The sequence below is a fragment of the Bos indicus x Bos taurus genome, chromosome 28 (genome assembly GCF_003369695.1).
Source record: "Bos indicus x Bos taurus breed Angus x Brahman F1 hybrid chromosome 28, Bos_hybrid_MaternalHap_v2.0, whole genome shotgun sequence".
In the NCBI taxonomy this organism is placed as follows: Eukaryota; Metazoa; Chordata; class Mammalia; order Artiodactyla; family Bovidae; genus Bos; species Bos indicus x Bos taurus.
In genome coordinates this window covers 31117285-31140470 of record NC_040103.1, presented here as the reverse complement: position 1 = coordinate 31140470, position 23186 = coordinate 31117285, and the positions used below count along the sequence as shown (strand labels likewise).

General features: G+C 46.0%; 1 long non-coding RNA gene and 1 pseudogene across 1 annotated transcript; one reads left to right on the top strand and one right to left on the bottom strand.

The window, feature by feature from the left end:
• Positions 1 to 1517: 1517 nt before the first annotated feature.
• LOC113885302 lies at positions 1518 to 6973 on the bottom strand. The gene is made up of 5 exons (XR_003509173.1): positions 6878 to 6973; positions 6070 to 6288; positions 4493 to 4952; positions 4070 to 4112; positions 1518 to 2671 (listed from the first exon to the last, which is right to left on the bottom strand). It is a non-coding gene; the product is annotated as an uncharacterized LOC113885302 (long non-coding RNA).
• A 6340-nt stretch (positions 6974 to 13313) lies between these two features.
• LOC113885387 lies at positions 13314 to 16245 on the top strand (annotated as a pseudogene).
• The last annotated feature ends 6941 nt before the right edge of the window (positions 16246 to 23186 follow it).

The window sequence follows — 23186 nt, the reverse complement described above, 5'->3', positions numbered from 1 at the left end:
GATCTCCTTGCAGTCCAAGGGACTCTCAAGAGTCTTCTCCAACACCACAGTTCAAAAGCATCAATTCTTCGGCACTCAGCTTTCTTTATGGTCCAACTCTCACATCCATACATGACTACTAGAAAAACCGTATCTTTGAACAGACTTTTGCTGGCAAAAAAATTACCAGATTCCAGTTCAATTTCATGTATCACCCATCCCCTATTGCAACTGAGAGCCAGCCCAGCGGTAACTAGCCTTTCCACCCTGCTCCTTTCATACCAGTGGGCATAAGCACTATTTGAACAGAGAAGGGAAAACTGACTCCTGACACACCAGACTCCAGGTCTCATGAGCATTGCAAGTACCTCAGTTCAGTAGACTTATTGATGACTGTAGCTTCCCACCTCCATCAAAGAGGGTGTTCACAGGCCTTTTCATTGTTCCTGTTTTATCACTCCATAGATCTAAACCTTAGGTCTTAGAAAGCCCTAGTTGTGCAGTTGATGATGATGATTGCGATGGTGGTTCAGCATTTTGTGGCCATCACAGTTCTCTCTCCGGCGTGGCGCTAACGCACTAAAACATGCATCTTTATTGTCAGCACTCTGATGAGTGGGGGTGACTTCAGAGGGTTGACCCGCCTGCTCTTTCTCTCTGTTGGAAGGAGCAGACACAGTAAAGTAGAGCTGTAAGAACACAGACTTGGTTGTGTTTACTTTGGGGGGCTCCAGGAAATGCTGCAACAAAAGGCCCCACTGGCCAAATAAGCAAGCTTGCCCTCCAGAGATAAGAGGGATCAAAGGGAATCTTCCGAGGCCTCCTGCCCTGGGCCAGTCCCTCCGGCTCCTCCCTCCTTCTCTGCTGGACGCACCCTCTCTGGTCCATTGTCCACTTTTGTCTGCCTTTCCTGCCTGAAAAAAGAGGAAGTGATACTCTGCCCTCCCCGGGGACCTTTCCCCTTGGCCTTCCTAAAAGGGCTTTGACCCAAAGGAGACAACATGTGGAAATAAACTGAAACCTACTCAGAAATGAAACTGGAACCCCACTCTTGCCTCCCACCAGGGGGAGGGTGCCTAAGGTCATTTCATCCATGCCCCTGCCTCCATACATGGCTATGTCTTCTGAGCACAGAAAGTCTGTTCTGCAGACCCTATCCACCAATGACACCGAAGTCAGCAGGGGTCTTTGCCACTTTTCCAAACCCCCTCACTGCAGTTCCCTTCTCTACATAGCCCCAGCTATCATTCTAAAAGCTGGATTTGACCCTACCTGAAATCTTTCAATGACCTCCTCCCAGTCTAATAATACAGCCCCAAATCTTGAGCCCCAATCATCATACTTACGTCCCTCAAGACCTTTTATATCCCATCAACCTTTGCCTCTCCGGCCTCCTTTCCTCTGCTTGCCTTTTGGCTGTTGGTTTTGCCTCAAATGCCTCTCCAACCACTCGTCTCCACTAAGTGAACACACTAGGAAGGCTATTTGACTCGGGGAGAGAGCATTGGGAAATCACAAAGCACAAAGTTCAAGACAGCTCATGTTAAAGTGGGCTTTAATGTTAGAAATGTAAACTGATGACAATAGGGAGCTATTGAAAGTTATTCAGCAGAGTAAAAGTCTGTTTAACGTAGTGGAGGAGGGCTCCTCTAGGAACAGACTGGATTCACCTCTCCTTACTCCCCTCAGCTTTGGGAAGTCAGTCTTCAGAACAGAGGAACAAGGAGAAGGAGCGGGAGGGAGAGGAGAAGGAGAAAAATTATCTATATCTTTGAACCAAGGAAGATCAGAAGAGTGAGCAGGGCAGGGACATTCTTCTACCTCACCACCTTCTTAACGAAAAAGAGAAATTTAATAGAAATAGCAAAAGGTAAGTTTCTTCAGGTAACATGGACCTCCCCTTGGGAGGGGAGAGAGCAAACTCATATACAGCTGGCCCAGAAGTGGGCAAATGATTCCTTCAGAACACAAGGAGTTTGCAGAAATCAACAGAGAGGCTGAGTCTTCTTGGGGTTTCTCCCTGCATAAAGCTCTTCCTTCCCTGCCCCAGGAGCACCAAGGGGAAGGGAAGGTTCATGCAGTCATCCGGGTTCATCCCATTCCTCAGCCAAGAGAGAGGGAGCTGGAGGACTCCCTGCCTCACCCATTTATTATCACAGCCCCTCTGCCCCAGTTTCCAAAGGCTAGGCCCCATGCCGGGCACTGGGGGCACTCATGACACAGACACACCCTCCAGGAAAGAGGTTCATACTCAGGCATTTAAGGTACTATGTCAACACGAAGTGCTGTAATTGGGGTCCTATTTTCTGAAACCAAAGGTGAGACATGTAGCCCAATTTGTTCAGTACACTCAAGACAGCCACAGGACAGAAAGTTCAAATCAAACCTGAGCTACATTCTGAAGTTCTAACATATGTATATGGAGAGTGAGAAGGCTCAACACATATAACGGGATACTTCCTTATTGCCCTCCATGAAGAGGGCGATATTTTATTCCTACTGTCATCTTTGTTATTATTATTATTCTTTGGCAGACGAGGCCTTTTCCCCTAGAGTCCTTCCTCCGTCACATTCCTGGGGACAGAAAGGAAAATCCTGTTTATTTCCAATCAAGGGAGTTGATTCTAGGGTCGGCCAGAACCAGAGAAACAGGAACTGATTCCTTAAATCTTCCAACTCCATGCATCAGCAGCTGAAAGAAAGACAGGGGCCAGTTAACAAAGTTTTATTCACATTCCTCCCTATCCTTAACTGAATTTCTGTTCGGCCTGGCCTCATTTCTTTCAGGCCCAGCCTCTGAGCAGGTTAAGATGGCTGCTGTAATTAATCACACCCCAGCCCCTAGTTCAGACTCACCACATTCAGATTTCAATTAAAAAAAAAAAAAAGGCAGAATGTCTGCATACAAAATGCTCTTTGTTGCTGAAGCAGACTCATTTCAGTCTAAAAGGGGTTGGGGAAGTATAGGAGAGAGGGGAGTTTTCCAGGGCCCTCTTGGCAGTTTGTGCACACTAGTGAGGCGACTTGAGGATGATCTATACTTCAGAACACCTCTCTGCTTTTCCATTCTGAACAATTCATTTGTTTCATGTGTATTAAATGTCATCATAATGCCTGGCATGAGTATTCATTGCACAGATATTAGTTTATTATTATTTACTAGTATCCTAATTATAATTACTATTATTTAATTCTCAGCACCTCCGATTTCCCTTCTCTTTAGATCTTAAAAGGTTCTGTTGTTGTCTCTCTACTGAAGTGCAAATATCCACCAGGAGCAGAGAAGGGAGCAGGTTTGGGGAAGGGGTGTGGGAAGGAGCTTCTGCTTTTCTTCTGTGATTTCTGCGACCTGCACTTACTACTTTTGTAATTAAAGACAAGATAGGAGGAGACCACCAGGGAAAAAAATAAGAATTTACAAATGAGACTGCTATCTGCTGATGTCTTAGCATTATTTTCACAAATCCTGAAGACAGCAGTGAAAAACAAATCATATTCCCCAATTTGCCTGGAACTTGCCAGACACTCCAGGTCCTTAGCTGAGCGCAAAAGAGAGTCATCCCTGATGTGGCGACAGGGGTTCAGATTCGGAAAGGGAAAGGAATCCTTGACCAGACGACACTCTTCAACTTTATACTGGCCAGTGGGGAAGAAGGGAGCAGGGTCTAAGGCCCAGTGACCCTTCCAGAATCCCAGCTTGGCTTGACGAGTTTCTGCCACTTAGAGGAAAAACCTCTCCCAACTTCAATTAATATATATAGAATTCACCAGAGAAAGACAAATATCATGCGATATTGCTTATATAGGGAATCTTTAGAAAGGATAAAAATGAACTTATTTACAAAACTGAAACAAAGTTACAGATATAGAAAATAAACTTACCGTCACTGGGAGGTAAGGAAGGGGGAGGGAAAAACTGGAAGATTGGGATGGATACATTCACACTACTATATATAAAATTATAACTAATAAGGACCTACTGTATAACACAGGCAATTCTACTCAGCATTCTGTAATGGCCTATATGGGAAAATAATCTTAAAAAGAGTGAACATATGTATTTGCATATGAGATTCACTTTGCTGTATACCTGAAACTGGGCTTCCCTGGCCGCTCAGTGGTAAAGAATCCACCTGTGAATGCAGAAGATGCAGTTTTGATCCCTGGGCCGGGAAGATCCCCTGCAGGAGGAAATGGCAACCCATTCCAATATTCTTGCCTAGGAAATCCCATGGATAGAGGAGCCTGGCAGGTTACAGTCCATAGGGTAGCAAGAGTTGGGACACGTCTAAGCGACTGAACAACAAACACCACCTGAAGGTAACGTGACACTGTAAATCAATTACACCTCAGTAAAAAAATTTTTAAAAATTATGAGACGTCAGGCATGTCACTTTAAAAAAAGTATATGAACTCAGAAAATTAAGATTCTGATTCAGTAGGTGGTGCCCTAGCATCTCTTATGTTTCTCAGGTACTTCAAGCAGTGAGGACTTGTAATCATCCAAACTCACTGTGGCTTCAGACGTCATCTGCTCCAGCTACTGCTGTGGAAACCACGGCTGGGAGAGTGAAAGGAAACAGCCCAAGGTCACCCAGCCAATGAGCAGCAGACCCCAGGCCAGCGCTGTGATCTGCTGAACAAAATAACACAGAATTCCTCCTAAGTCCCAGTAAGAACAGGATAAAGAGATGGGAGGAGCGCCAGGAAGATGCCATTTCACATCTAATCACTTCTTGTCACGTTGTAACCATTTTCCTCATATGGAGCCCCACGCTGATGGATCAGAAATAACATTTTCAAAGTTATATCTGCAAGGAAATGGCTATTAATGTTCTTCCTCTCCTTTTAGAGTGCTGAGGAATACATATTAATTTTCTCTCTACTTATATTGCCTATTTGCAAATTGTATTCACTACCCAGTGCTCCAATTTGTCCTACCCATGAAGAGATTAGGATGAATAAATGTGTTCCTGGAAAGAAAAGAAAAGAAAGAATTTGTCACTGAGATTTATTTTTATAATTATTTACAGGGATTATTTTAGAATATATGGGGGCAATAATAATAATGTACATGCAAGGGTTCTGGCATAATTTACCAATACTAATTCTGCGTCTCTTCTCACTTCTTTGAAAGGAACCCCAGCTCTCTCTGCAGCTCTGAGCCAGGGGCCAGAGAGGTGGCAGCTACACCTGACCTCACCGGTGCTGAGGGTCAGATGAAGGGCTGGTCATGCCTTAGAGTGGCCAATGCCCTGGCCTAGGAGTCCTGGGTTCAAGACCTAGCTCTGTACCAGCCAGCTGGGAGCCCATGCAGAATCTTTCACTCCTAATAACCTCAGTTTCCTTAAATGTAAACTAACAAATCTAAGAAACTATTTATTAGTAAAATAAAAATACAAGTTAAGTAGGACTTCCTTGGTGGCTCAGTGGGTAAAGAATTCGCCTGCAATGCAGGAGACCTGGGTTTAATCCCTGGGTTGGGAAGATCCCCTAGAAAAGGGAACGGCTCCCCTCTCCAGTATTCTGGCCTGAAGAATTCCATGGACTGTATAGTCCATAGGGTCACAAAGAGTCAGACACAATTGAGCAACCTGCACACATCACACACATAAGTAGGTAAGTAGGTATAGCTCCCCAAAATAAGGAGAGAGAATGTCAACAAATTTCCTGAGCACCTACTACATGACAGGCACCAGGAGCAGAACAAGGACCAAGACAAAGACAGTCCTTACTCCCACGAGGTTTACATGAAAGACACAGGCAACAAGCAGATAAATAATGTAATTTCACGTATGTGAAATACATAATTTCAGGTAGCACTGATATCTGCTATAAAGACAAAAGTAGACAATGCAATAAAGAGTGGGGGCGGGGTGCTAATTTGGGGGGACACAAACTGCACAGCTTCAGATGGCTGTGGGGTGTTCTGGGGAGGCTTCTCTAAGGGGATCAACATTGGAGCCGAAGCCTGAATAGTAAGATGGGGCCAGCAATGAGAAGACTTGGTAGAAGGGTTTTCCAGGCAGAGGGAATAGCAAATGCAGAAGCTCTGCATGTTCTCCCAGTGCCGTGTTGTCGTGTTCTCACTTTGCTGTGCTTTCGTGGTGAACCTGGACTCGGGTGCTTCCAAGGGTAGAGTGTCACCCCAACCAGAAAGATGAGTACCCAAGACAGCCGCTGAAGGCTCTGGATGGCTCCTCAGCTTCAGAGCACAGGGGGGCTGAGGCTTCAGGATGCTGCAGCCAGAAGCAGAGACAGGCACAGGCACACAGAGCCCTACAGCCCTGTGGAGCACCTGCGGTCTTCCTGGAGAAGAGAACGCAGAAGGATCACTGACCCTGACAGATGACTACACCAGCACAGACTCTCACAGACACACAAAAGCACACACACACACACACACACACACAGATGTAAGTGCACTCACAAGAGACACACGCCAATGCTGCATTCATGGATTCCAGCTCGTGGCTGCGATCTGAGCCCTGAACCCCAATCTGAGACACACCTTGGTTGCCCATCTACTGCAAACTGGCAGGCAAAGAATACACTGTAGATTTTTGGTACTTATTTGTTTTAGTGTTTTTTTGTTTTTGTTTTTGTTTTTTTCTTTTTGGCCATACTGCATGGCATGCGGGATCTTGGTTCCGCAACCAGGGATCGAATCAGTGCCCCCTGCAGTAGAAGCATGGAGTCCTAACCACTGGACCACCAGGGAATTCCCAAATTATTGGTACTTGAACTCGGAGGGTTTATAGCTTATCCTGAGGTAATGGAAATTCATTCATTCAATTCATTTATTCAAAAATATTTATTGAGTGCTGGCTGTATGCTTGACACTAATGTCGGGACAAGGCAGTACAAAAGATAAAGTTTCTACTCTTGCAGAGCTTACTTTCAGTAGTAGTAGCGGTAGCGTTAGTCACTCAGTTGTGTCCGACTCTTTGCGATCTCATAGACTGTAGCCTGCCAGGCTCCTCTATCCATGGAATTCTCCAGGCAAGAATACTGGAGTGGATTGTCATTCCCTTCTCCAGAGGATCTTCCTGACCCAGGGATTGAACCTGGGGCCTGCTACGTTACAGGCAGATTGTTTACCATTTGAGCTACGGGGAAGACCTAAAGAGGTAGATATAAAAAAGAAAATACAGAATATGTCAGGTGGTGCTAAGTAAGAGAACAATACAGCAGAGAAAAGGGATAACAAGTACCAGGGGTAGGCGATCCAGTGGTTAAGACTTCACGCTTCCACTGCAGGGGGATGGGTTCAATCCCTGGTCAGGGAACTAAGATCCCACGTGCCACAAGGTACAACAAAAAAGAAAAGTGTTAGGGGTAGATAGGGTGATCAGAAGGCCCCAGTAAGAAAGTGGTATGTAGGCCAAGACTTGCCGGAAGTAAGGGAGAACCAGGTGGACATCTAGGAGAAAAATGTTCCAGGCAGCCAGAACAGCAAGTGCCAAGTCCCTGCCAAGCAGGCCTTGGCAGGTTTGGGAAACAGCAAACATGTCAGAGTGGCTGAAGTGGAGTGAGCAAGGGCAAAAATAACAGTAAATGAAATCGCAGGGCAGGGTTTAGGGTGGGGATGGGGGACAGATCATCTATCACCTGACAGACTGAAGCTGGGACTTGGCCTTGCTCTCCAAGATGGGGATAAGGAGGCGTGAGCGGAGGACCCACATTTTGTAAGTATTGTTCTGGCTACTGTATTTAGAACGGACCAGGGAAGGGAAGGGCAGAAGCAGGGAAATCAAACAGCAGGCTATGGCAAGAATCCAGGAGACAAGAATCCCTAATACATCTTGAAGATGGCATGAACAGAATTTCCTGATGGATATGACATGGAGGGTATGAGAAACACAGGAGTCAAGGGTAAGTCCAAGATTTTGACCTGAGCAACTAGAAGGATGGAGCTGTCACACTGAAATGGATGAGCAAATTAAGGGAAGCAGGGAATCGGGATCACTTGACCTGAGAAGTTTGATACGACTTTGAGACAGACAAGTGGAAATGTCAAGGAGAAAGTTGAGCATATGAAAGTGAAGGAAACAGATCTGTACCAGAGTTAGAAATTTCAGAGTCCTCAGCTTTTAGATGTCATTTAAAGCCACAAGAGAGGAGAGAGATCTGAAGATTGGGCCCTAGAGTACTAACAGTTAGAAGTCAAGGAAAAGGGGAGGAACCACAGAGAGACTGAGAATGAGCAGCTGGAGACGTAAGGACAAACCAAAAGCAAGTCAGACCCCAGAAGCCAAAGAAAGAAAGTGATCAAAGGGACGGAGTTCCAGCATAATGACCAATTCAGTCAAGGATCACCAGAGGCTGTTGAAAGCATCGGGTAAACAGGAAATTCACATGGTCTCAAAGTATCATTCCACAGATTGCCTATAAATTACAAAGGGAAGAATGTACCTTTACACTGAAGAGATCTGGCAGTCACCACCTACCCAAGAGTTCAAAGTTGGCATCCAGTGAGGAGACAACCTGACGATACAGACCTCTGATGTGATACATGAGGAAGTACACACCACCCACATGCTGTTCTTGCCAAAATGTTTGGCCAGAATCTACTCATAGGAAGCAGGCAAATCAAAAAGTGGAACATTCTTTAAGACAACGGTTCTAACTTGGAGGGTATTATGCTTAGTGAAATAAGTCAGACAGAGAAACACAAATATTGTACCTTATCACTCACCTATGGAATCTAAAAAATAAAACAAACTAGTGAATATTTTTTAAAAAAGAAATAGAGTACAGATATAAAAGAACAAACTAGTGGTTACCAGTGGGGAGAGAGAAGCAGGGAGGTGGGGAAGATCAAGGTAGGGAATTCAGAGGAACAAACAACTATGTATAAAATAAGTAAGCTACAAGGATATATGTATAGCATAGAGAATACAGCCAAATTTTTAATAATTACAAATGGAACATAATCTTTAAATTTGTGAATTACTATATTGTACACTTGGGACTTATTATATTATAAATGAACTATATCTCAATTTTAAAAAGTAAAAAAAAAAAAAAGACCTTTGGACTAGACTGTCCAAAATGTCATATCGTGGGGCCAAAAGCGGGGCTGAGTGTTCTAGATTAAAATGCACTAATCTTGGGAGTACAGGGAGTTGTACATGGTTGTACATGGTTGTACAGGTACTTGGTTGCACATGACAACCAAGAGCAATGCATGATCTTTTACTGGCTATTGGAACTGGGGGTGGAAACTAAAAAGACATCTCAGATAATTGGAAATGCTTTAATTGGAACCTTTTAATGACATAACTGATTATATTAAATTAACATCATTTTTCTCAGGTTTGCTAATTGTACTGAAGTTTCATAAAAGAATGTTCTCTCCTTAAGAGATGTGAGCTGAAGAAATTAAGATAAACATCAAGATGCCTACAGCTTGCATATGATTTGGGATTGGAGGGAAACGTGTGTGTGTGTACGAGAGAGAGAAAACGATACATGTTACATGGTAACATTAAGAGCTGAAGAGTCTAGGTGAAGGCACTGGGCATTCATCATCCTGTTCTTAAATTTTTCATAAGTTTGCAATTTTTTGGTAAATAAAATATTGGAATAAAAGAAGGAGTGATTAACCTGTCCAGTGCTACTAAAGGTCAAGTAAATTGAGGACAGAGAATTCACCATTGGGTTTAACAACAGGGAGGTCACTGGTGACCTTGCAGACAGGAAGAGAGCAGAAGAAGTAGGCAAAGGCCAAATCATAAAGAGCTAAACAGACCCCACTGTGTACACAACAGGAGAAAAGTGGTCATGTTTGTGCTGGAGGACCACTGGTCTCACAGTAATGGGAAGGACAGATCAGGAGGGGGCGAGCAGGGACAGGACAATGTCCTCATAGGCTCTGAAAGGACACTCCCACCCCCACAGAGCATGGCGGGGGCCTGATAGGAGAGACTGCAAAAAGTCTGCAGCCCAATTGCCAAGAGTTGATGTCTGTTTGGGAGTCAGGGGTGAGGGAGCCAAGACGGTGCCATTCACCAAAATAATGGGTTGAGAAGGGGCAGAGGGGTCTGATGCATTTAAAAGTCTACAAATTCATAAAGATACAGGCACCCCAATGCTCACAGCAGCACTATTCACAATAGACAAGACATGGAAACAACCGAAATGTCCATCACCAGAGGAACGGATAAAGAAGATGTGGTGTATATACACAGTGGAATATTACTCAGCCATGAAAATGAATGAAATGATGCTATCTGCAGCAACATGGATGCAACTAGAGGGTATCATACTAAGTGAAGTAGGTGAGAGAAAGACAAATATCTCATGATATCACTTGTATGTGGAATCTAAAATAGGATACAACTGAACCTATCTATGGAACATAAACACTCACAGACATAGAGAACAGACCAGCGATTGCCAAGGCGGTGGGGGCTGGGGGGTGGTACAAAAGATTGAGGCTAGCAGATGAAAGCTTCTGCATATAGAATGGAAAAATAACAAGGTCCTACTGTATAAGACAGAGAACTATATTCAGTATCATATGATAAATCTGGAAAAGAACATATCAAAAAAGAATGTATTATATATAACTGAATCACTTTACTGTACAGCAGTAATAACAATACTGTATATCAATCATACTTCAATTTTTAAAATAAGATAAAGTCTACACACAGTGTGCCCTCCTCTGAGGAAAGCAGGAGACAGGACATCCTAGAATCAACAGCAGCACAAGACAGTAATGTGAGCACAGCACACTTGAGGACCTGGCGAGCCACTCCCATTGCACTCCATGCACTGCCGTCCGAGCCCAGCTCAGAGTGCTGGGGTGTGCTATGGTGTGACAGTGACCTGGCGGTACCTCTGTTCATAAAGTCTCCTCATCCTGGGGAATTCCTCTCCCCAAACCACTTCCAAGGGCTGCTCACCTTGTTGACAAGGATCTCCAATGTTCCAACCCTCGATGACTGCTTTGGGGTCTGAAACATCATTAAAAGGCTCTCCTGTGTGCTTGGCATTGATGCCTGCAACTTGACGTTGTTATGTGCATTGATTTCTGCCACTATCTTCCCAACTAGGTGGTCAGTTCCTTGACTGTAGGGAACCCAGTTATATTTCAAAATACTCTCAGCCTTGCCCAGAAGAGGTGATCTATAAACTGGGAAATAGAGAAGGAGAACAACAGAGGCAAGAAGACGATGAAGGCCAACACTTAACATGCCCCCTAACGGCTCACCGTGCTGACTCCCAGACACGGGGACCACTTCTACCGGTCTGAGTGAAGCCTCTAAGAGGCCACTGCTGCCAGCGCCCCCAGCTCCTAAGTCAGAACCTCTGGTAGGAAGCCTCCCAGAAACAGCCCACGGTTCTCTCTCCCAAAGCTGTTTGCAGTAAGTGACTCACCCAATTAAGAGCATCTACATAACAAAGCCTCACCGGGCTGCAGAGGTCATGCAGACTGTGAAGTGCGTCTTTAGTGCGTGCGTAGAAGGTTCACTAATTACCAGTCATTTCCACCCCTCAAGAGCCTGTCAGCCTTTGAGATGCAGGGGATAAAAGAATCCCCAAATTCCCACCCCACACCAATCACTCCTCTGTCTCCAACCCGCCCCTGCATTTCAAACCTGTGACTAATTAAGTACCAGGGATGGGCCTCTGCCCACCTGGCTCTGTGCCTGGAGGAAGGAAGGAGAGGAAAGAGGTTGCCTCTGATGGGGTGCAGGTTTTAGTAAAAGGAAACTGGAAGGGGCAAGGGAGCAAAGAGAGTTCTGACAGCGCTGCCTCCTCTCCGTTAAACGAACAGAACTTGTATCGTTTTACCTCTGTTTATAAAGGTGATAAGGGCTTCCCTCATAGATCAGTTGGTAAAGAATATACCCGGAATGCAGGAGATTCCGGTTCGATTCCTGGGTCAGGAAGATCCCCTGAAGAAGGGATAGGCTACCCACTCCAGTATTATTCAGCTTCCCTGGTGGTTCAGACGGTAAAGAATCTGCCTGTAATGTGGGAAACCTGGGTTCAATCCCTGGGTTGGGAAGATTCCCTGGAGGAGGACATGGCAACACACTCCTGTATTCTTGCCTGGAGAATCCCCATGGACAGAGGAGCCTGACGGGCTACAGTCCATGGGATCACAAAGAGTCAGACAGAGCTGAGCGACTCAGCACAGCACAGCATAACAGTGGTAAGTGTCTGCGGTAGAAACTACAGTAAGCAGGTAAGAAGAAAGCTAACTGACTCATAATTCCACCCCCTAAGGTATTGGTCACATAAACACCTTATAGCCTGCTTTCTAGATGACATGCATTTTAAATTTTTTATTTATTTACTTATTTTTGGCCACAGAGCATGTGGGATCTTAGTTCCCAAACCAGGGATTGAACCCTCACTCCCTGCAGTGGAAGGGTAGAGCCTTAACTGTCCTTAATTGGACAGCCAAGAAGTCCCTAGGTAACATACATTAGCCATGGGTGTGTGTATGCCCCTGCTCTTTCATAAATCAGCTTTTTCCATTTCATGAAATACCTCTAAAGGCTCTCTCAAAAGGGGCATGTGAAAAGAAAGCTGTTGGAGATACTGACCTAGGCTACCAGAGAGACGTGTTTGGGCATCAGAGCATAAGAGGAAGCCAGTGCCAGAATTTCTGAAAGCTGAAGGAGGCCACTGTGAGGCAGGAAAGAGCTCTTACCTTTGGAACTCAAGCGACTTCCTCTCTACAAACCTTAGTTTCCTCATCTAGAAGATGAAAATAACACTGCGTGCTTCATAAGATTACTGTGATGAGGTAAGGGAAATCATGGTTATGAGTCGGACACGACTGAGCGACTGAACTGAACTGATGCAAGCACTGGATATGTTATCCCTCATCTTAGTAAGGATTCATTTGTGGAGCTTCCCTGGTGGTCCAGTGGTTAAGACTCTGTGCTTCCAGAAAGGAAGCCATCTGGTTCAGCCCTAGAGGAGCTTAAAATCTAATTGGGAAGTTGAACACACACATACAAAAGATAAACGATATGAATGGCTTATAAAAGATATCATCAATAAGTAGACAATTAAGTGCCAGATGAGTGGCCTAGACAGTACTCCAGGAATTCAGAGGTAAGAAAGAACCCGGGGGATAACAGTAATAACCACTTTGAGCACTTTCTGTGTGCCAGGCACACACATGCATTGTTGCATTTCATTTACCCAGTGACTTAAGAGGTAGGTACCATTATTACATCCATTTTGCACAGGAGGAAACTGAAACCTCAGAGAGGTTAAGAACCCTGCCCTAAGTCACACATCTAGGAAGTGTGGCAGTGTGGAATCAAGCAGTGGACCCGGGGCACCCACCACACTCAAGCACTATGATCTACTCCGATGGAGGTAGGGGAGGGGAAGCCAGATACTACAAAACAGAGCCTCAGAAGCAAAGATGAGACCAAGGAGGGTGTCCTGGTATGAGGGAGAAGATCCCACTCTGGCTGGATGGCCAGTCTGCGTGGGCAGTAGATGCTCTCACAGTAAGAAGGTGGAAGGGGAGGAGCTAAGGCATATGAAACTTTTTTCTTTTTTTTTTTTTGGCAGAACACAGGTCACCCAGGAGGGCTTGAGGCAACAGAAGGTCCGATTAAAGCAGTTTTGGGGAAGTGGGCCTGAGAGGAGACACTTCAGGAGGCTACTAGATGAAGGTGAGGCGGACTGAAGCAGAAGCACCTAGGGGCAGGGGGACCAGCATTCTCCCTAGAAAGGCCTTGTCCCTCAACTTTTTCATTTTCATGACATTTTGAGCCAATCTACATCGGTTTCCATAGCCTCCGGCCTCCTTTTGGCATGTTTACTGACTTATTTCACACTTCAGTTCTGCAAGAGATAGCTCATTCATTCATTCCAGAAGTGCTTGTGAAGCCCCCATGTCAAAGGGAAAATCAATCTGCACAACTTGGTGGCTAGTTAGAAAGGGAAAGAGGCTGAAGATGCTGCTGATGATCCAGCAAAGCTAATCCTCACCAGAATCCCCAATTTCCCCACCTCTCAAGCCTGGTGGAGGACAAGTCTCCACACATCAGCCAGCTCCTCAGGCCACTGCTTCCACTTCTCACCCCCACACCCCACCATCCTTGCTGAAAAGGCCAGTCCCCCACCAGCAAATGGCAAAAAGGCTCCCTTTTCTTCTGAAGAAGCAGGGCAGGGAAACTGAAGACATGGCAAGGCCTTTGACTCTACAAGCAAAACTTGGGAGAATGTGGCAGAAGAGCCCCGTGGTAGAAAGAAGGCTCAGTAGCAAAGTTGGGGACAGTGAAAGAAAAAGCTCTGAAGATGTGTTAATGTAGCCAATATTTACTGAATATTGTTGATGTATACGGCAGACTCTGCAGAGAACACAAGTAGGGTGACATCATTTGTGCTTTTAAATAATAAAGGTAAGGGAGAAGAAACGGAAGAAGTAAAGTTAGAAATAGAAACAGAAAAAGAAGAAACACTGAGCCCTGAGACATGAAGCATCCTGGCCAAAGTCAGGGATTGGGAAAAGGATGGAGGGAAAACCTCCTAATAAGCCATGGTTTTTCGGTAGTCACGTATGGATATGAAAACTGGACCATAAAGAAGGCTGACCACCAAAGAATTGATGCTTTTGAACTGTGGTGTTGGGAGAAGACTCTTGAGAGTCCCTTGGACTGCAAGGAGATCACACCAGTCAATCCTAAAGGAAATCAATCCTGAATATTTATCGGAAGGACTGATGCTGAAGTTGAAGCTCCACTACTTTGGCCACCTGATGCAAAGAGCCAACTCATTAGAAAAGACTGATGCTGGGAAAGATTGAAGGTAGGAGGAGAAGGGGACGACAGAGGATGAGGTGGTTGGAGGGCATCACCGACTCAATGGACATGAGTTTGAGCAAGCTGCAGGACATGGTGAAGGACAGGAAAGCCTGGCATGCTGCAGTCCATGGGGTCGAAAAAAGTCGGAGACAACTGAGTGGCTGAACAACAACACCTTCCGTGAGTCTACCCTGTACTCAAACACGAGACCTCAAATGTTTCAGGCCACCACTTGCCCAAGGAAACGTAGCCCAGAGGTGTTCCCATGCCACTGGGCCATTGACTGCACTCCACAAACATCTTTTGAGCGCTGAAGTGCTAGGCACTTAGGCTACTGAACTCTGCTGAGAAGAATGAGAGTTGATTGTCACCTAAGGTGGTTGATTTGATAGTATCTCTGATGCCTTAGAAACTTTAATCAAACTCACTGAGTGCCACTGAGGCTTGTGGGGAGAGAAAACTAGAAGTGAAGGGGAGAAATTCTGCACATTCTCAAACCAGAGGGGATAATCATTTTATTCTCACTGGGCTTTGGTAAGAGGTAAATAACGAAACACTGTGAGGCTCCATAGGACAGGGTAGAAGACCAAGCAGGCATCTCATAAAATCATCTGAACATTATGTTTTCTCACTCAATTCTGGCCTGACTGGCTCTCATTACTGAACTTACCAGTTTTCTGTTGAAATTGTTGCCTGGCGAGGTTGTAGACATTCAGTCAGACTGCTTAGTGTTGGGGTCCTCACCAGTATCACCCGAGGAGCCCATGGGCACCTCTAAGAAGTAATCACCGTCATGGGGATTTAAGTTGGTGCAGCCACTATGAAAAAAAGAGTGTGGAGATTCCTCAAAAAACTAAAAATAGAACTTCATATGCCCCAGAAATCCCACTCTGGACATATATCTGGACTAAACAATAATTTAAAAAGACAGCCCTTGCAGCAAGGCCATTGGTGCTGCTGCCGCCCTGGTGTTTTTGAATCAGGAGAGTCGGGTCTGGGTTGGGGGGTGGGGGGAGGGGAGGGTCGACGGGCGGTCTCTGAGTCCTGGTCCAGTCACTACGGATTGTTTTTTCTTTGGCTGTGAGCTCTCGGGCCACACCTGCTCTTTCAGCTTCAAGGCAGAAGAGGATGGTACAGAGCTCCTGCTGGCTTTGACCATGCTCTGCCTCACTGAGAGAATAATGTGGTAGAAGCCATAGTGCAGAACCATGACCACGAGGAGATCAAAGTCCCTGTGGCCAACCTCAAGTCGTCCTGCCAACCTATGTTCAGTGTGGATGACTTCCAGCTCCAACCACCCATAACCTTCTGCCTGATGTCAGGTTCTGGCCCCATGTGGATCACTGGGCGGCACCAGACTGTCACTACAAGCAATGATCTTCCTAAAGAAGAGAGCAAAGAGAAGGGGAGTGAGGAGGAGGCAGCTGAGTTATGCCCCATCCTGCCTGCTGTGAAGCAGAGGGGCAGGCTCTAACCCTCTCTGGTGAGCTAGCTGCCGGCCACATGCACCACACACCACGTTCCTGTACAAGTTTCAAGAACTGTGTGACTTCTCCATTGAAGAGGATGGCTGGTGGTGGGGTGGGGTGGGGTGGGTGCGGCCTTGGTCTGGTGCTAGAAGACAGGGGGTCCCATTCTCCATAGGGCCTTGGTATTCTAATCATGTACCTCACCCGGGCTTCCCTTTTCTCCAGGAATGGGAGGAACTCTGAACTTCTAGCATCTCTCTCTTCACTTGCCTATGAGGTCAGAGGTCAGCATCTAAAGCTCAGGACTACACATTTTTAACATTTGTTACATTTTTGGATAAAGGTTGAAGTAAAGTGCGGAGTTTTTTTTGCAAAAAACAAAACAAACAAAAACACACACGTTTCTAGGCTCACAGCAGCACTAGTCACAATAGCCAAAGCATTGAAAAAACCAAAATATCCATCACAGGATAGATGAATAAAGAAGATTTCATAAATATATATACATATATATACATACACACACACACACACACACACAATGGAATACTACTTGGCCATAAAAAAGAATGGAATTAAATCATTTGCAGCAATATAGGTACAACTAGAGATTATCATACTAAGTAAAGTCAGGGAGAGAAAAACAAATATTATATGATGTCACTTAGATATGGAATCTAAAATATGACATAAATGAATTTATCTATGAAACAATCACAAAAATAGAGAATAGACTTGGTTGCCAAGGAGGAGGAGGGGAGGGACAGGGATGGACTGGGAGTTCGGGATTAGCAGATACAAACTGTTACATTCAAAATGGATAAACAAGATCCTACTGTACAGCACAAGGAACTATAGCCAATCTCCTGGGATAAACCAAAATGGAAAAAGAATATTTTAAAAAGTAATGTATGTATGTGAATAACTGAGTGATTTAGCTGTACAGCAGAAATTAACACACCACTGTAAACCAACTACACTTCAATTTAAAAAAAGATGGAAAGAGAGAAAAGAAGTAGTCACCATCAGATCTGTTTAGAAGCCATCCAAGAGGGAGGCTAGGGCAGACCAACATATATTATTGATTGTGAGTGACATAAACTGGGTCTAGCTAATTTAAGCAAGAAAAGAAACCTATCAAAAGGATACCAGGAAGCTTAGAAAATCAGTAAAAGGTCTAGAGACTCGGACTTCGGAAATGGTAGAGACAGGGGCTCGGAAACGGAGGATGTCACTGATCATACTACAACAGTCTGATTAGACACTGCCTGAGCAGCCGCCACTATCACAGTGGACACAGCAGCGACTGGCCAGTTGCTTCACTGCCTCCCTAAATGGTTAATGCCATTGCATTGGGTCCAATGCTGCTGCTGAGAAGGGTTTATAATCCACCCTAAATTTCCACTCACCTCTTGAGGAGCCTCAGCTGCCAGGGACAGGGAGGAGGATGCGACCACTTCAGCTTCTGTAGTTGGAAACAGGTCCTTTATTCCAACAAGCAGGAAGCAGGATTCAGATGCTAGGCATAAAAAGGAGATAACACTAAGGGTGAGGGGTGTGACCAAACTTCACTCCCAAGTGACTGTGGAAACCCATACTTCAAGAACCTTTGAAGGCAAGTGTCTAACAGGCTTCTCAAACTGTTCTGGCCCACTGTGTGACATTCCAAAGGTGGTGCTGCTGTGCTGCGCTAAGTCGCTTCAGTCGCGTCGCGTCTGACTCTTCGCAACCCCAAGGACTATAGCCCGCCAGGCTCCTCCGTTCACGGGACTCTCCAGGCAAGAATACTGGAGTGGGCTGTTGTGCCCTCCTCCAGAGGATCTTCCCAACCCAGGGATTGAACCCACATCTCTGAAGTCTCCTGCATTGGCAGACAGGTTCTTTACCACCAGTCCCACCTGGGAAGCCCCCAGTGGTGGTAACACCAAATGGAAATAAGGTTAGTCAGATGGGACAGGTAAATGATATGCCTGGCTGCAAATATTTTTTTTTAAAAATTTCATTGACTTAAACAAATAGTGATTTTATTTTTCTAATGTAACAAAAGTTTTTTGGAACCAGGTGATTCCTAGAAATTGTTGTGTCCCAGAGACATCAGGATTAAGTCTCTCTCTGCTAGTCTCTCAGACTTTTCCTCATGGTCAAAGATGGCTGCTATGGTTCTGGATATTGTATCCAAGCCCATGGAAGGAAGGAAGGAGAAAGAAAGGAAAGGGAAGGGTCACAACAACTGCATCATTTCCTTTGATCAAGAAAACAATGTTTTCCAAAGCTCCCCCTCCTACTTTGCCACTGCCTTACTTTTACTTGTGCGTCATTTGCCCAGACTGCGTCACATGACCATCCCTGGCTGTAAGAATCATCAGACAAAATGGAAACAAGATTGTCATGATTGGCTCCCACCAATTTTGCACCACTGCCTAGCCCAGGCACACTGCTACAATGTTAAGCTGAGGAAGAAGGAAGGAGGTGGATATTAGATAACTAAATTCTGGTATCAGATTTGGGCATTTTAGGATCAGAAGTTGGACACATGAGCACAGAGAACAAGGGCCTTCCAGGAATAGAGGACAGAGGAGCTGAAAAACACAGAGCATGCAGAGAGAACATCAGACTTGACTGGGGTGTAGACAGCTGTACTTTTGATAATCTATCCTACAGAAGTAAAATAATGGATTTCAAGGATATAGACACAAAAAATATATTAGAGGAAAATTCTGTTAACAACCTACATGACCATCAGCAGGGAAGTGGCTGATTAAGTGAGGTATATCCACTCTGTGGAATACAGGGGGTCCTTGACTTCAATAGTTTGACTTAAGATTTTTTTCAACTTTACAGTGGTATGAAAGTGACAGGCAAACAGTAGAAACTATACTTTGAATTTTCAGTTTTGATTTTTTCCCGGGCTACTGATATGCACTATGATAGCTTCCTGATGCTGAATAGCAGCAGTGAGCTGCCACTCCCAGTCAGCCCCACGATCACAACGGGAAACACCTGATACAACTGTTCTGTACCTGTACAACCTTTCTTTCTTTCCACTTTCAGTACAGAATTCAATAAATTACATGAGATGCTCAACACTCTATTATAAAATAGACCTGTATTAGGTGATTTTGCCCAACTGTAGACTTACGAAAGTCTTCTGAGCATGTTTAAGGTAGGCTAGGCTGAACTATGTTGATAGATTGTAGTTGGTAATCTACCAACTACTAGGTTGGTAGATTAAGATACATTAAATGCATTTTCAACTGGATGATATGTTCAACTTTACCAGCTGAACTACCCAGAAAGCTAGGATGGGTTTATCAGCTAACTCCATCATAAGTCAAAGATTTGTACTATGCAGCTAAAAAAAGGAATAAATTAGCTCTCTATCTATAGACTCATTTTTTACTGAGAAAGAATGAACAAATTGCAGACAACTCTAGTATAATCATTTTTGTATAAACAAGCAATAACATAAGAGCCCCATACATTTGAGTGTAATTTATATGAGCGTGCTGAGCATGGTGCAGGGACAGAAGTTACACCCCAGGCTGTTAACACTGCATATCTCAGGAGACAGAGTGGGAAATGGAGAGGAGACGGGTGAGATCATGTTTTTCTTTACGTATCTTTGAGAGCTTTGCTGGTTGAAGTGAACATAGATTTCGTTTATAACTTTGAAATGCAACTTAATCAAAGCTGTTTAAAAGAAGTTTAGAACTAAATTACAAAGTGTCAAGTGTTACATGTGGACAGTGGAGAGTCACTGAAGATTTGGGGGCAAAGGAATGATGGGAGCAAGAAAATTAAGCTGGTAGGATGATGTATAATATATTAGGGGCAAGAGAGGCCAAGGATACACAGAATTAGAAGGTTTGTGCTGTAGCAGCTCAGCCAGAAGATAATAATGGACTAATAATACAGGGCTAATAACACATAGCAATAATATGTGAAATGAGAAAAAGAAGGAGCCCAGGCTACAGCCTTAGGACATACATGCATGGAGGGTGGGAGCAGCAGTGATGGGGGAGGAATGTCTCCATTAAACTGTGTCACCCAACACATCATGCACTTTGAAAACCAAAATAAATAACTAGAAAACCATACATATTGGTATATTTTCTTCCCCAACCTCCTTGATCATTGACTTGTTTATATTTACAATATAAAGACTCAGAATAGTCATTATTTTTCCATAAGTTTGTGCTATCTCCATTATTAAACTGAAAAAACACCCTGAGATATGAGACAACAAAGAATGCTTACTGGTAACCCCCAAAAGTGAAGTGAATCCCCAAAGTTATCGTTCATTCAGCACAGCTGATGGTACAAATTAGTGCCTTTTTCTTCATTCATTTCTTGAAAGGACAGCTCCAGTCCCTGCCCGGTCAAGTTACCATCCAGTGAAGAGGAGAGCCTCTCATCAGAAAATCCCATGTGGTAAGTGCAGTGAGCCAGGTGAAGAGGCGGGCAGAAGTTCACTCTAGATGGAAGAGAAAGCCTTAGCAAGGTCCTGAGGTGAGATGCTGTATGGCACCTCTGAGTAACCAAAATGCAGCCACGGGTGGCAAAAACTCAGAATGAGGGGCAGTAGGAGACAGGAGAAACCTAGTCTGCCTTTTAAAACAATTCTTAAAGATCACTCTGGCTGCTGAAGAGCTAGAAGAGAAACAAGCAGGGGAGCTCAAAGGTCCAGTTTCCCCATCAGACTGGGAGCTGTCCAGGAGTTGAGCTGAGCCCACTTTATTTATTCCTTTCTCCTCCTCTGGGTGGGCCCCTCCTGCTCAGCAAGGCCTCAGATGCAGGTGGATGCAGTTAACAACACAGCACACACTCCCCCACAAGGTAACTAAGCCCAGCAAGATTCCTCTAGGGTGATGAGTTGAGTTGCTGGGGGTCTGATGGAAAGAAGGGATGAGGATACAGATGAGACGCCCCGAGGCAAGGCCAATTTCTTCTCTCCATGCCTCAATTTCTTTATCTATAAAACAGGCCATTCATGGTACTTACCTCAGAGTTAATGTTAATTAGTGTCCGATAGAAAACAAACGTTCTAACAGAGTTAGCTTTTGTTTTTAACCTTCCTGAAAGACAGATGGGACCCTATGGGCACGAAAATGTTTTCCCTGCTGTCTGAGGTATGACTGGTTTCAGATACCAGAGAATGTTCGAGAACCCCTGACCCAGTCAGGTCTTGGGACTACCAAAAGACCAAAGTTTGACAAAGTTTTACCTGAGAGTTTGGGCCAGGGTATGTGCTTGTAGTCCTTTGATTTAAAAATGCTTAGATACAACCTTAGGCAGGGGAAAGGACCTGTCCACTGTCCTGTGAGTCTCGGGTTGTGCGCCAAGGCGCTGGATCGCGCCGCGACAACCGCTGCCCAGCCGGCGGGGGTGGACCCGGGTGAGCCGGGGGCGGGCCGGCGACGCGGAGGGGTGGGACCGGCACTGCAGCCCGCGGCCCCGCCCCCGGCGGAAGTGCTGCTGGGCCCGCCCCGCCCACCGGAGGCTGATTCCCCTCGCCCTTCCCCCGACCCGCTCTGCCCAGCGCAGTTCGGCTCCTAGGGCGTGTAGGGCCGGGGCCCCACCACCAGTCCGAAGAGGAGGCCCCCGGGGCTGTGTATCTGGCTGTCCCGGGTGGTACGTTCTGTCCCTCTCACTGCCCCGCCCTCCCTTCCATTCCTGCGTTACCGGCGCGGCCGCAGGCGCCGCGGGGAACCGCACAGGTAAAGACCCGGCTAGCGAGGGCTCAGGTGTGGGTCCCTCCCAGGCTGGACGGGCAGGGGAGAGCTGACAGCACGTGCCCAGCTTTTTTTTTTTTTTTTAATCAGAGTGATTGTATTGATTGTGGGGCTCGGGGAGGGCGGACGCAGACCCCAGGAGCCCTACACAGCACCGGGGTGACAGAGGGGGCGGGACTGAAGCCCCCAGAGCTTGGGGGCCGTATCATTCGTGTCCCCGCGTCCTGCGCAGGCTCTGTTGTGTCTCAGAAGTGATGAGCTGGTTGGGTGGGGGCGGGTCGAGGCCGCGGCACAGGACGGTTATTCCCCCACCCGCTCCCCGAGGTGACTGGGGTCTGACAGTCGCCCCGCTCGGGCGCGCAGTCTCAGGTTTGCGGAATGAAAACCAATAAAAACTGAAGCAATGGCAACGAACATGAAACACTTTGGTTGTTATTATTTGCGTTTGTTAAAAGTATTTTTTTAAAACTTGCTTCTTGGAAAAGGTGGCTAGGATCAGAGCCTCGGAGACGGACTCAAAATGCCCCCTGGGCTCCCGGCAGGGGGAGGGATCCCAAGCCGGGCAAACTTCCCCGAGCTGCTGTGAGGGATCCAGCGGCGGTGGGGGAGCCCCCCAGGGCGCTGGGCTTCCGGATACGGCTTTCCTCTGCGCCTCATTGTCCGCACTTTAGGGCGATGGTGTGCACCCCCCATCCATTCGCTTCGCCCCGGTTCACCACCCCCACGCCCCGGGGGCCGCGCCTCCTCCCCTCCCCTGAGCTCTCCCCGGCGCTTTAAATAATGATATTTGCATGCAGGGAGCGATTCATAAATATGTCAGGGCCGGTGAAATATAGGCAACATTTCAAACTTTCTATTTAAAAAACATGAATTATGGCCGCGGAAAATGTGTTCCCATTTAAAGGCGATACGAAGTATTTGGTGTCTCGTCCCCGGGCCCATCCATCACGCAGACAATAAAGAGAGTTTTTCGCCCTGACACCCGCGATTTATGGGCGCCCTTCTCTGCCCTCATCACTCACCCGCCGCGGCCGGCCGGGCGACAGGCCCCGCGGAGAGACCGGCGGCCGCCCCCTCTCCCCCCGCGCGCGCAGTTTGCGCCCTCGTCAGCCCCCCAAGACTACCTCTCCCCAGGGGAAGCGCTGCTCTGGGAGGTCCACAGTTGATGGTCTGGGCAGCCAAGTGGGCAGCCCAGTGGGAGACAGAACCACACT